At 43.1% G+C, this 15233-nt stretch overlaps 1 pseudogene; it reads right to left on the bottom strand.

Annotated features, from left to right (window-relative positions):
• Positions 1-15028, bottom strand: part of LOC129830585 (tRNA-dihydrouridine(47) synthase [NAD(P)(+)]-like) — a 49499-nt pseudogene extending 34471 nt beyond the window's left edge.
• Positions 15029-15233: the final 205 nt, after the last annotated feature.

The following is a 15233-nucleotide window of genomic DNA, read 5'->3' as shown; positions in this document are numbered from 1 at the left end:
TTACAGACCTATATCCATCCTGCCCTGCCTATCTAAGGTCTTCGAAAGCCAAGTCAACAAACAGATCACTGACCATCTCGAATCCCACCGTACCTTCTCCGCTGTGCAATCCGGTTTCCGAGCCGGTCACGGGTGCACCTCAGCCACGCTCAAGGTACTAAACGACATCATAACCGCCATCGATAAAAGACATTACTGTGCAGCCGTCTTCATCGACCTGGCCAAGGCTTTCGACTCTGTCAATCACCATATTCTTATCGGCAGACTCGGTAGCCTCGGTTTTTCTAATGACTGCCTTGCCTGGTTCACCAACTACTTTGCAGACAGAGTTCAGTGTGTCAAATCGGAGGGCATGTTGTCCGGTCCTCTGGCAGTCTCTATGGGGGTACCACAGGGTTCAATTCTCGGGCCGACTCTTTTCTCTGTATACATCAATGATGTTGCTCTTGCTGCGGGCGATTCCCTGATCCACCTCTACGCAGACGACACCATTCTATATACTTCCGGCCCTTCCTTGGACACTGTGCTATCTAACCTCCAAACGAGCTTCAATGCCATACAACACTCCTTCCGTGGCCTCCAACTGCTCTTAAACGCTAGTAAAACCAAATGCATGCTTTTCAACCGTTCGCTGCCTGCACCCGCACGCCCGTCTAGCATCACCACCCTGGACGGTTCCGACCTAGAATATGTGGACATCTATAAGTACCTAGGTGTCTGGCTAGACTGCAAACTCTCCTTCCAGACTCATATCAAACATCTCCAATCCAAAATCAAATCAAGAATCGGCTTTCTATTCCGCAACAAAGCCTCCTTCACTCACGCCGCCAAACTTACCCTAGTAAAACTGACTATCCTACCGATCCTCGACTTCGGCGATGTCATCTACAAAATAGCTTCCAACACTCTACTCAGCAAACTGGACGCAGTTTATCACAGTGCCATTCGTTTTGTTACTAAAGCACCTTATACGACCCACCACTGCGACCTGTATGCCCTAGTCGGCTGGCCCTCGCTACATGTTCGTCGTCAGACCCACTGGCTCCAGGTCATCTACAAGGCTATGCTAGGTAAAGTGCCGCCTTATCTCAGTTCACTGGTCACGATGGCTACACCCACCCGCAGCACGCGCTCCAGCAGGTGTATCTCACTGATCATCCCTAAAGCTAAAACCTCATTTGGACGCCTTTCCTTCCAGTTCTCTGCTGCCTGCGACTGGAACGAATTGCAAAAATCTCTGAAGTTGGAGACTTTTATCTCCCTCAACAACTTTAAAAATCTGCTATCCGAGCAGCTAACCGATCGCTGCAGCTGTACATAGTCCATCTGTAAACTACCCACCCAATTTACCTACCTCACCCCCCATACTGCTTTTATTTATTTACTTTTCTGCTCTTTTGCACACCAGTATCTCTTCTTGCACATGTTCATCTGATGATTTATCACTCCAGTGTTAATCTGCTAAATTGTAATTATTCGATTTATTGCCTACCTCATGCCTTTTGCACACATTGTATATAGATTCTCTTTTTTCTACCATGTTATTGACTTGTTTATTGTTTACTCCATGTGTAACTCTGTGTTGTCTGTTCACACTGCTATGCTTTATCTTGGCCAGGTCGCAGTTGCAAATGAGAACTTGTTCTCAACTAGCCTACCTGGTTAAATAAAGGTGAAATAAAAAATAAAAATAAAAAAGCAAACTAAAACAATATGTCCATCCAACCCAGAAAGGGAATTTGTGCCATTGGCTGCCCTCAGATCCAGTTTCTCTGTATTGCCCATGATTTCTGCCGGTGGTCTAATTTGTGTGCGTGGCAAATTACGTTTTCTCCATTCCTCACTTATGATGGATACCTGAGCCCCTGTGTCTTTACACCCTCCATATAACACCACACTTAACATTTTTTACCAATGAGCTGTGCTATATTACAATGTCCTGTGGTAGCTTGGGTAGTTGGCCCCCACTCTCTCTGTGTCATGGGACAAGGGGACAAACCTTGTAGGTTGGTGCTGTTTCCAATTATCCTGTTGGCACACTTTGGAACAATAGGCAGCTTTATGACACAATGAACACAACTTACTCTGAGGTTCTCTCTACCTTTGCACTGCAGCCGCTGCAACACTGGATGGAGCTAGATGTATCTGAGGTCATTCCCCGTTCCATGGTTGTGACCCCCAGGCGTTTCCCGATCGGGGATATGCGTTGCCCCTGATCCTACATCCTACTACCCAATGGCTATCATTGCCACATTTGTAGCAATGATGGAAAGTCTGTTGATCAGTCTCATAACAACTTTTGCATTTTCTTTTCTCCCTGTTGGTAGGACTTGGTTTTCTGTTGGAGCGATTCCTAACTGAACCGTCACCCTGGCCCTGCACTGACTGTACTAATGAGGCTACCTGACAGGTCAGTTCTTTGATTGCTTCATTGGTCGCATCAATTTTACTCAGTAGAGGATTGTATTTCTTTTGTTTTTGGACTGTGGTCCATGAGGGCTCTGCCTGTGCACATTCCTCTCTGCTATCGCTGTTATCCTCACTCAGTACTGCGTTCACTCGTGTGGGTGTGAACTTACGTGAAATCCTGGCCTTTTGCATGCGTTCGCTTTCATTGCCCTGGGCAATTAGCATTTCCTCAAGCAACAGTTCATCACTGGTGTTAATATTCTGGAGATGCACTCTCATCTCTGCCCCGACATTATCATTTGTTAATCCTGTAACAATGGCCTGCAGGCATTGACTCTTGACTAAATCCCTGCCATATTTCAGTCCTGATTGGGCACGAGCTGAGGCTGATAACACTTTCTGTCTCAGGTCAAAGACTCGGACTAGGAAGTCCCAGGCAGACTCTCCCGGCTCTTGTGTTGCTTTAGTCAACTTGCGATACAGTTCAGTAGCATCCTTCTCTGCATAATGTGTCCTCAAGATTTGCCTTAGTGTGTAGTGTCATGTTAAATGTTAAATAAAGGTGAAATTAAAAAAATAAAAAATACATGTCTGTTTTTCCCTCCAGATAACTCCTAATTTTAAGCCCTGGGCTCACAGCTCTGGTTACTGCTTGTATGATTTCTAATTCATGGTACCCTTTTCTCTGTCCATTTTCAATCTGATGTTCTAGGCTGCTGAAGCTGAGCTTATCTTTCTGATTCTGATCTCCTATCTGTCCATGGATTTTAAAGTCTTTATAACTGGACATACTCACTCCATTCTCTCTGTGGTGGATGCCTTTCTGGAGCTTAGACCACTTCTCTGCTGGGCTGAGGAGCCCCTCCCTCTTCTTTTCGTTCTGCTGCAGCTCCCATCTCTCCGCTGTCCACTTGCATCATTGGCGCCGACTGGCTGGGACTTGTAGGCAGACTTTTCACATTATCCTCAGAGTCCGATATTCCTTTGATTTCGTCTTTCAGTTGAATCAGCCAAGACATTCCCTCATCCTCTGATTCCATTAAATCCTCCTTCTCACAGTAATCTTCCATCAGTTTGCGCCGCAAAGCGCGATGGCTCTTTCCTTTTACTTCAGTCATCTACACCTCCTATTCCACAACGTAACGTTACACACATGTGCCATAAATTGTCCTCAGTTAAACTCTGCTCGATTTCATCCAACAACGTTTCCCTCTCTCGACTCATATTGTCCTACTAACGTGGCAACAGCGACAATGCAGGCAATGGCAAGATAGCTTTAATCTGTTTGGTGGTTAGCCTGCTAACGTTAGCTAGCTAGCTACTCTCCCAATGTCTCTCGCTCGTTGTTCGTTCCAGGAATATGGGCCGGTGCTCACATGAAAATAAATCTCAGCGGTTCCTCCAAATTTGTTACCCTTTCTATGAGCTTATAATATAAACTACAACATGGCAGGTACGGTTTACTTCCCTTTTAATCATGTCAGCATATGTAACAGCAGTTTACAGCCCTTTTTTTGTTTCTTATTCTTACGCCTGCTAGAATTAGCGGCAGGTGGACGAGCAATATCCACCGTAATGGTACGGATGAAGCCTGAGCTGGAATGTGAAGCTAACTGAAGCTGGTTAACTTTAGAAAACCCTGCGTATATCTCGCTTGCTTCGTAGGATACCCCTCTGGTGGGTATTCCAGAAAGAGGGTTTAACATTTCCGGCTTCGCTTAACCAGTTGAGGGAGTCCGGGATTTGTTGGTTCCAGAATGGCTGCTTCTCGTTTAAATAGGCCTAATGAAAGCCAATTTATCATTGCTCTGGCAATGCAATCCAAAGGTTCTGTGCGGAGGCCAAATCGAGCTCTGTATCACATCGCTATGCACCTCCCAAATTTTGTAACAATGCGCAGTAGTGTAAAGTACTTAATTAGTACTTTAAATTATTTTTACTTAAGTCGTTTTGGGCGGTATCTGTACTATTTATATTTTTGACTACTTTTACTTCACTACATTTCTAAAGAAAATCTTGTAATTTTTACTCCATACATTTTCCCTGACACCCAAAAGTAGTCGTTTGGTTTTGAATGCTTAGCAGACCAGGAAAATGTTGAAATTCACGCACTTATCAAGAGAACACGTGGTCATCCCTACTGCCTATGTGTTGGCGGATTCACTAAAACACAAATTCACTAAACACATCTTTTGTAAATATTGTCTGAGTGTTGGAATGTGACCCTGGCTATAAAATACATTTTAACAAGATGTATGTTAAACAAGAAAATGGTGCCATCTGGTTTGCTTAATATAAGGAATTTTTGATACTTAAATATATTTTATCCATCAAATTTACTTTTGATACATAAGTATATTTAAAATCAAATAATTTTACTCAAGTAGTGACTTTATATTAAGGTATCTATACTTTTACTCAAGTATGACATTTGGGTATTTTTTCCATTATTGACAATGCGGAGGGCTCCATATAGCTCTGTATTGACACTTCCTTCCTTCTTTCTTCTCAAGAAGTACGAAAATCAAATCAAATTTGATTTGTCACATACACATGGTTAGCAGATGTTATTGCGAGTGTAGCGAAATGCTTGTGCTTCTAGTTCTGACAATGCAGTAATAACCAACAAGCAATCTAACCTGACAATTCCACAACTACTACCTTATACACACAAGTGTAAAGGGATAAAGAATATGTACATAAAGATATATGAATGAGTGATGGTACACAATGGCATAGGCAAGATGCAGTAGATGGTATAGAGTACAGTATATACATATGAGGTGAGTAATGTAGGGTATATAAACATAAAGTGGCATAGTTTAAAGTGGCTAGTGATACATGTATTACATAAAGATGGCAAGATGCAGTAGATGATATAGAGTACAGTATATACATATACATATGAGATGAGTAATGTAGGGTATGTAAACATTATATTAAGTGGCATTGTTTAAAGTGGCTAGTGATACATTTTTACATAATTTCCATCAATTCCCATTATTAAAGTGGCTGGAGTTGAGTCAGTATGTTGGCAGCGGCCACTAAATGTTAGTGGTGGCTGTTTAACAGTCTGATGGCCTTGAGATAGAAGCTGTTTTTCAGTCTCTCAGCCCCTGCTTTGATGCACCTGTACTGACCTCGCCTTCTGGATGATAGCAGGGTGAACAGGCTCGGGTGGTTGTTGTCATTGATGATCTTTATGGCCTTCCTGTGACATCGGGTGGTGTAGGTGTCCTGGAGGGCAGGTAGTTTGCCCCCGGTGATGCGTTGTGCAGACCTCACTACCCTCTGGAGAGCCTTACGGTTGTGGGCGGAGCAGTTGCCGTACCAGGCGGTGATACAGCCCAACAGGATGCTCTCGATTGTGCATCTGTCGAAGTTTGTGAGTGCTTTTGGTGACAAGCCGAATTTCTTCAGCCTCCTGAGGTTGAAGAGGCGCTGCTGCGCCTTCTTCACAACGCTGTCTGTGTGGGTGGACCAATTCAGTTTGTCCGTGATGTGTACACCGAGGAACTTAAAACTTTCCACCTTCTCCACTACTGTCCCGTCGATGTGGATAGGGGGGTGCTCCCTCTGCTGTTTTCTGAAGTCCACAATCATCTCCTTTGTTTTGTTGACGTTGAGTGTGAGGTTATTTTCCTGACACCATACTCCGAGGGCCCTCACCTCCATGTAGGCCGTCTCGTCGTTGTTGGTAATCAAGCCTACCACTGTAGTGTCGTCCGCAAACTTGATGATTGAGTTGGAGGCGTGCATGGCCACGCAGTCGTGGGTGAACAGGGAGTACAGGAGAGGGCTCAGAACGCACCCTTTAGAGGCTCCAGTGTTGAAGATCAGCAAAGTGGAGGTGTTGTTTCCAACCATCACCACCTAGGGGCAGCCCGCCAGGAAGTCCAGGACCCAGTTGCACAGGGCGGGGTTCAGACCCAGGGCACTGAGATTAATGATGAGCTTGGAGGGTACTATGGTGTTGAATGCTGCGCTATAGTCAATGAACAGCATTCTTACATCGGTATACCTCTTGTCCAGATGGGATAGAGCAGTGTGCAGTGTGATGGCAATTGCATCGTCTGTGGATCTATTGGGGTGGTAAGCAAATTGAAGTGGGTCTAAGGTGTCAGGTAAGTTAGAGGTGATATGATCCTTAACTAGACACTCAAAGCACTTCATGACAGAAGTTCATGACAATAGTCATTTAGTTCAGTTACCTTTCTTGGGTACAGGAACAATTGTAGACATCTTGAAGCAAGTGGGGACTGCAGACTGGGATAGGGAGAGATTGAATGTGTCCATAAAGTTTAATGGCTGGGATAGAAAACTGAGGATGGAGCAACAACGTGGTAGTTACTCCACAATACTAACCTAATTGACAGAGTGAAAAGGAAGCCTATACAGAATAAAAATATTTTTTTAAAATTCACTAAAGTAATATTGCAAAAGAAAATTACAAAGCATTTGGCTTGTTGTCTTGGCTGATTTCTTTTGATTTTCCCATGATGTCAAGCAAAGAGGCACTGAGTTTGAAGGTAGGCCTTGAAATACATCCACAGGTGCACCTCCAATTGACTCAAATTATGTCAATTAGCCTATCAGAAGCTTCTAAAGCCATGACATAATTTTCTTGAATTTTCAAGCTGTTTAAAGGCACAGTCAACTTAGTGTATGTAAATGTCTGAACCACTGGAATTGTGATACAGTGAATTATAAGGGAAATAATCTGTCTGTAAACAATTGTTGGAAAAATGACTTGTGTCATGCACAAAGAAACTATAGTTTGTTAACAAGAAATTTGTGGTGGTTAAAAAACGAGTTTTAATGACTCCAATGAGGAAAAAAACAGTGGAACTGGCTTTGAGGTCCAGAGTTGAGTTTGAGAGATGTAGACTATTGTTGTTGCCACTTGCTGAGATTGATGTCAATCAAATAAGGTCCCCTATAGTAGTTAACTATAATTGATTAATAGTCAATTGATGGCTATAGGGCAAGCTAATTTGGTTGCATTCACCAGCATTTGTGAATGAGGTGCCCAGGTGTTTTCTACATTCAGTAATAGTAAAAACATATATTTTTTACTCCCTTTTTCTCCCCAATTTCGATATGGTCTCATTGCTGCCACTCCCCAACGGGCTCAGGAGGCGTAGGTGGAGTCATGCATCCTCCGAAACATGACCGCGCTTCTTCTCACCCGCCACCATTAGGATGTTTGCGGCAGCAATTTCAGCTTGTCATGAGGGGTTTGGCAGGAACACTGTTTTCAGTCACCCTTTAGTGAAACAGTTTCTATTGGGGACGCGAGCCACCCTATCACAGTGGGATTTAACGTTGGCACTCGAGGCGCTCTGTGAGACGCCGTTCGAACCATTGAATCAAATTCCCCTCAAGATGTTGTCTGAAGACGGCACTGTTGCTTGCCTTGACTACAGCCAAGCGTGTCAGTGATGTGTGTGCTCTTTCGAGAGACCCGACTGCCTTGCCGACTTGAGCAGAGCGATGTTATGTCCTAACGTCCGGTTACGTCCGGCATTTATGTCGAAGGTTATTAAGAGCTCAAACAGGTCGCAGACTGTTGAGCTATGGGCTTTCTCTCCCCCCCTCTCCTCATGTGGAGCTGAGAGAGGAGAGACTTCATCGCGAGACTTCATCGCGAGACTTCATCGCGAGACTTCATCGCGAGAGACTTCATTGCGAGACTTCATCGTGAGAGGAGAGACTTCATCGCACTCCGGTGCGCGCCCTGGAGTGCTATGTGCAGCGCACGGCGATGATTAGGTCATCACCTCAATTGTTTGTGTGTCACGATGCTAACGCACTGGGTAGATCACTCTCCAAACAGCGGCTGTCTCATTGGCTTTGCGAAGGTATTGAGCCGGCTTATGAGGCGGCAGGGCGACCAATGCCTCATGGCGTAAGAGCCCGCTCCACTCGTGGAGTAGCGGCGTCTACGGCACTTTTCAAATGAATTGGGGTAGAGGATATTTGTGCAGCTGCGTCGTGGTCGTCACAGTCTCCTATTATCCGATTCTACCTGTTGGACATGTCGTCTAACCAGTGGTGGGCCGTCAGGGCCAGCAAGGCCTTCTCTGCTGGCCTAAACATCATCAGAATATAATTTTTTTTTTAAATATATTTTCCCACAAATATGTATTAAATTATTCCCCAGAGTAAGAGTTATACTCCTCATTTCATAGCTTTCCTCTTGGTTGCACTGCTTCCAGCCCCAGGTTGAGATTTGGAGGGCTGGTCTTTATGTTAGATCTTTTATCCAATCATATTCAGCCGTCATGTGTTGCCAGGGGTCTAAAATCTGCCCTCAGGCCTTCAGAATCAACAGTGCGGGCGCTTGTAGCTTATAGTGAATGGAAATGAAAATTTAGTGTCAACCAATCAGCTTTAGAGTTGGCTATTGTACGCCTGCTGGCTGGCTCCAGTGTTACACAGGAGCCAGCTAGCAGGCGTAGTGCGTGCACGTCTTTTGATTGGATTACCAATATTGAGAGGCAGGTCCTATGGGCAGGTCTATGCAGATCTAGGAAACTGAATTTGATAAACGAATTAATTCGCGTACTACTAAGCTGTTTTTTCAACCCACAATGGCGGAAGGAGGAGAAGATATCGATTTGGTCGAGGATATAATTATAACGCCATTCTCAAGACGAACTTTTCAAGAAAAGTTAGACATTGTAAGGAGAGGTCGCCCGACACCGACGCTACAAAGCCTGTCACAGGCGGGAAAGGGGTTCGTTCGCTCACCACTTTCAAAGTTCCAACTAAGAGCGCTATGGCTCCGAAAAGCACTGCAAACTGTACTGCTGGGAATGCCTATTATTTGCAAGTGATCGATTTGGTGTTTGGAGCCACACTGGCTTTGCAAACTTGAGTTGTCCAACCAAGGCAGCAACGAGACACCAAAGTACGGCTGGGCACTTACAAGCAATGATGCTTTTGAAAACTTTTGGGGACACCGGAGTGGATCTACAGCTCAACGAACAAGCGCGCAGGGCAACGCAGCTGCACAATGAAAAGGTGAAGGGAAATATTGAAAAGACTCATTGATTGTGTCATGTTTTTGGGTAAACACTGTTTACCCAAAAATGTCAATTTGTCAATTTCAAGGTGACGCAACACCTGGTTATACTGCGTTTCTGTCTAAATGTATAGTGTCTAGAGCCATGGCATCATAATGATGGTAATAAGAGGTGGATTAATTCGGGTGGGACTGTGTAGTACCTCACTGAAGGACCAGGCCCACGGCACGCCACTGCGTCTAACTCTCTAGCTCGTTCTGTACTCAGGGCAGAACTTGAGCTAAGAAAAGGTTGCAGGAGTAATGGGTTGTGTTCCCATTTGGTCCGCTCTTTTTTGACAGAAGAGAGAGAGTAGACACGTGTAACATGACGTTTGTTTGACTCTGTCAATACAACAGGGAATGTCTAGACTGCCACCAGTGTGTCATTGTGCTGGGAAATAGTAGTGTGACTTGACTATTAGACCGGTCACTAAAGTTGAGGAAATATTGAGGCATCATTTTTCTGCTGAGGCAGAATAGTGGGCCTATATTCTATCGTCTGCCCACGAATCATTGGTTCTGCCTATGGATTGAGTGTGGTGGGTCACACTGAGAAAGCAGTGAGCATGTCTTATTAATTGGTTCAGCCTGTACTCAGCTTTTCTGACGTGAACGTCAATATTCCCCAGGTCGTTGCTGCAAATGAGAACGTGTTCTCAGTCAACTTACCTGGTAAAATAACGGTAAATAAATAAATAAATAAATAAAATATGGAGTCAACATACAAGTGTAAGTAAAAATTTATGTAAATACGTTAGAAATGGTGCTACTAATGCACAAACATCTCGTAAAAGTAATTACTTTTCTAGCTATCATACAGTAGGCATATATGAATAATTATGTTTAAAAAATATATATAATAATAATTAATAATTATGTAGTTAATATAAGTTAACATGCAATCATAACTGACTGTAGCGCATATAAAGCACCCACAAGCTACCGGTGGCTGAAAACACAATCATCGCAGGATGAACGAGTGAAGAATATCCGGTTAAAGGCGGTCCATTTAAAAATCATTCCTTCCTCCCTCGCCCTGCAAGTGTATACTCGTCAGACGTCATGATACATCATCAGAAGTATCCACTTAATTTGAGGGCTAAGGGGATAGGGTGTATTAAGTATTTGGAATGCAGCCAATGTGTTGGAGGAAACACCTTTCAAATATCATCTGGGGTCAGCCTGCAGGCACCCGGCCCATTTCAAACTCATAAAAGACACACCCTCCTCCACTTACCCTCGCCTTATGCCCTTGAGGGAATTCCCATGGCCATCTTTGTCGTCGGTCCAAATAATTAGCCAAGCAAGGGAAGTTCGCAACTTAAGCCCCGAAGCCCTCGTTTTTGTACGAGTTTATGAGTGTACAATTATGTTCACTTCGGGGCCTGAAACGCCCCATAATTCAATTCGTGATGATTGTACATACGCTAAGACTTAAAACATCAACGTCAATATGGAGAAGTCAACATACAAGTGTATGTAAAAACGAATGTAAATAAGTTAGAAATTGTACTACTAATGCACGACGACACAAACGTCTAGTAACAGTAATGTTTTTGTTTGGTTATTTTTTGGAAATTGTAAAAATAAATAAATTTTCCTTCTTCAGAAGTTCCAGCTAGGCAGGCTAACGTTAGTTAGCAAATTAATTTGCTAGCTATCATACAGCTATCAATACATCTCTTTATTTAGAAGAGTGAAAAACACGCAACGAACACTATTACAAAACGAAACAAACGATCGTGAAGCTAAAGACGTAAATGCAAACACAAGCTACAAACGTACAACATAGACAACTAGCCACAAAAGCCTACTGCCTATGGCTGCCTTAAATATGGCTCCCAATCAGAGACAATGAATGACAGCTGTCTCTGATTGAGAACCAATCTAGGCAGCCATAGACATAACTAGACAACTACACTCTACTCTGCCCCATACACATACAACACCCCTAGACACTACAAAACACATACATTCCCCATGTCACACCCTGACCTAACTAAAAAACATAAAGAAAACAAAGAATACTAAGGCCAGGGCGTGACAAATACCTTATTTTGGTCCACACGCGATAGGTTCAGAAGTTAATACCTTCTTGCACACAAGGTCAATGGGACACCCCGAGTTGATGTCTACGTCGATTTTGTTGTTGAATAGCTCTGTACATCTGGTCATTGCGTCAGTAAAGTTTCCCTCCACCTAAAATTTTAAATTAGCAGACTTTTAGTACGGACCAAGGCCTTAAAGCTAGAATCCTTAGTTGCTACATTTTCTTTATGTAGCAACTAAACGCATAGATTCTTAAATAATATAAGTTGTAAATGCCTCATGAGCTTAGTTCAACTGCTGTACCTCACCAGAACCCCAAATATAAGCTTGTTTTACTCCAATGTTTTAAACAAAGTAAATGTAAACAAACCTCTAAACATGGTTAAAATTGTAATTGTATTATTTTATTATCATTTTGGCATTATTGTCAGTCCTTGCATCCATAGCTCTGTCTATCCCTCAGCTATTACAAAAACATAGGTGGGGTGACTTTGTTATTGTTTCAATTAAGGATTCTACCTTTAAAATGTAACAGTTTCAAATACCTTTACTTTGAGCTCAAATTCCCAGGAGGACAAATCTGAAATGGAATAAAATGATCCCCATCTTTCCCATTCATTTCAGATTGAGGCAAATAGCTAGATCCACACACAAATGAGAGACATAGACTAACCTAAAAAAATGTCTGAAACTTTGGAGTGATCTACTACCACTTCCACGACTATCACTTTTAGAACCGGCATGTGGTGGAACAAGCTTAAGCATACTGCCCAGAACAAAGTGCAATGGATAGGAGTTATCGATGGCCTATGCTCCCTGAGTATTCAGATTATCATTGCTAATCCGGTTTAAAAAAAATACTAATCTAAGTATTACTTTCAGCCTGGTCTTTTGAGGAGCGCCCATTCGGACGACTGGCCCTGCAGCAGGTTGGTACACATGGCCATCTCCCCACGTAATGTCAGCGCCGAAGAATTTGCATATACGACGGAAAGGCAGGTTTCCACACTGAGAGGAATTAATACATTTTATTAAATCATTCTTAAATACATAATGAAGAACACAACACACAAAATCATAGAGTATATGAAACACAAAGTTGTGATCCTCTTTGGAGTATGGTTAGTATGAAATATCAAGCCATTAGACTGTGCACATTGGGTCGGTTTCCAAGACCCAGAAGAAGCTTATTCCTGGACTAAGAAACAGATTAAAAATAGATTTTCAGTTGAGCTTGGGTTTCAGTCCAGGAGTAGTAATAATCTAAGTCTGGGAAAGTGGCCAATTCTGTTCCAAGGACTAATGTACTGTTGTTAAGGGAGCAAGATACAGCTTGTCTTTGAAGTCCACCTTTAGGAAGAATAAAAAAACAATCTATTCATAAATGTATTATTTGGTTTATACAACCTCTTAATATTAAATGGGTTGTTAATATTTAAATGAGCCTAATATACAAAGTGCCACTCAGATCCCCGACATGCAAGACAAAATACCTTGCACTGTGTTTCAGACAAGCAGCTCAAACGTACCAGCTTCTTTTCATATTGTAGTAGCTTTATGACATCAGCATCAGTCAACGCCCAATGGTCTTCACTAGAGCCAGGTTCTCCTGGCGAACCTGCAATTTTTCAAAAGGTAAACAAACAACTTGTCAAGGAAAAACTTCTAGACACCATAAAATAAATTCACAGCCATGGGAAGAGCTTCCCCCCTTTTTAAAAGAGGAAAATTATTTTTATTTTTTATCGCACAGATCTATTATATTTCCCAGCCAGGAAGTTTTTTCCTTGCCACTGTCACCAGTCACCTCTAATTGCTGAACCTCCAATGAGCAACAGTTATCAGCTATGGGAGAGAAAACATTGAACTCTCAGATAATTAACATGTACACCTGATCAGCATGAAAATCAGATTATAAATATTTAACAATTTAATTAATCCATTAATTTATTCTAACACTCTGCACCTGATAATCCTTAAAAAATGTAAAGCTACTTGAAGTAGATTTTGGCATTGAGAGTTGTACACAAAGAAAACTGACCAAACAAAAACATATGGCCAATTCTGCAGCTAAAAACAGTGAAATTACTGCGAATCAGTCGGTGATACATCACACCACCACGGGTGTGTTCATGTGGAACCAAACAGAAGCAAAAGGGGAGGGACCTACCTGAATTTGTCCAATAGAAACTCTTTTTGTTGCAAACCATTTTCTGTTACAAAACATTTTGCTATGGTGTGTGACTAATGAATACAACCCAGGCGACATACCGTTCCGGCATAATGGCAGACCCACCAAGCCTTACCGTCCTCTGCTGCTGCAGCCTTTTCCTGCTTTGTGTCCACCTTTGAAAATGGTCTTCATATAGGCGTCAGACGCTGTAAAGGGGACCACCTTCTTGTGGAGGCGCCACTGTAGGTCCTTGTCCAGGCTATTCCTCACTATTCTCCTTTCCATGGCTTTCACACGCTCCTCGTTCACCAGGTTTTTGAGGTCAGCGCTGGTGTGGGCCCAGGCAAACTGGCAGCTCAGGCCGTAGTGGCACTTCCCAAAAGTGTCAAAGGTAGCAGTGCTCTCCAACGTCGGCGGGCTTGGAGTCCATGTTTATTTTTCTATTTTACTTTTATTTAACTAGGCAAGTCAGTTAAGAACAAATTATTATTTTCAATGACGGCCTAGGAACAGTGGGTTAACTGCCTTGTTCAGGGGCTTAACAACAGATTTTTACGTTAGCTCGGGGATTCAATCTTGCAACCTTTTGGTTACTAGTCCAACACTCTAACCACTAAGCTACCTGCCACATGTACACCACAATGTCATGGAAGAACTTGCATTTGTCGCCGTAGACACATTTGGTCTCACGCTCCTGGGGGGAAAAAAATATAAAATTGGTGTTGATAAACAATCTACAGAAAACTCAATTGAGCATGCTCCTGATAGGTAAAGGAAAAGCATCACTGAATGACTTGGGGGGATTTATAAGATGAAAAGTCCCAGGTTGCATGAAAAGTAGTTGGCCCTTTCATCTATCCCCTAAAGTGGCATTCCTACCTGAATAATGGAAGGACAGTCTGTTTTCGTTGCTCGTGGGTTTCATGTGCGGCCTGGACTTGTCCTGCCCTCACATTCGCTTGCTGTCCTGCTTCCTTGTCCTCTCCTGCTCATCCGGGTCCACTTTCATTTTTTTCTCTTGAGGCTCTTCCATAGAGTCCTCTGCCGTCTCCTTTGGTTCTGCATCACCGCTGTCCTTGTCACCGTTAGGACCCTTCCCTCCAGAGTCCAGTAATTCATGGAACTGTTCCATCCGTACTCATGTCAGACTGGTGATGGTCTGGGGCAGGGGTGGCCAATTGTATTCACATAGGGCCATTGTGGGTGCAGGCTTTTGTTCCAGCCAAGCATACTTACTGAGTTTTAACAGCAGCTCTGCCTTTATCAGTCCCATTCATCCCATGCCCATGGCAGTCTGTGGGTATATTTGGGGTTGTCTCAGTCTCCATAAATCCCTCTGAAATAAACATCTCATTAGACTAATGATTAGTTGGTAAACTAGCTAGCATTATTTGCTAACGTGGCAGACAGTTGCTTGCTTGCTTGCACACTTAGAGTAGAAACTGGACTCAGCCTTTGGCTGGCTTGAACATGGGTGGTATCTTTACTAACAATGCATTATGGCTAGCTAGAAATCCATGTGTCCGCAACAGA

This window comes from Salvelinus fontinalis, chromosome 32, assembly GCF_029448725.1.
Source record: "Salvelinus fontinalis isolate EN_2023a chromosome 32, ASM2944872v1, whole genome shotgun sequence".
In the NCBI taxonomy this organism is placed as follows: Eukaryota; Metazoa; Chordata; class Actinopteri; order Salmoniformes; family Salmonidae; genus Salvelinus; species Salvelinus fontinalis.
Note: the sequence above shows the minus strand (reverse complement) of the source record. Positions and strands in the feature narration are given on the sequence as shown.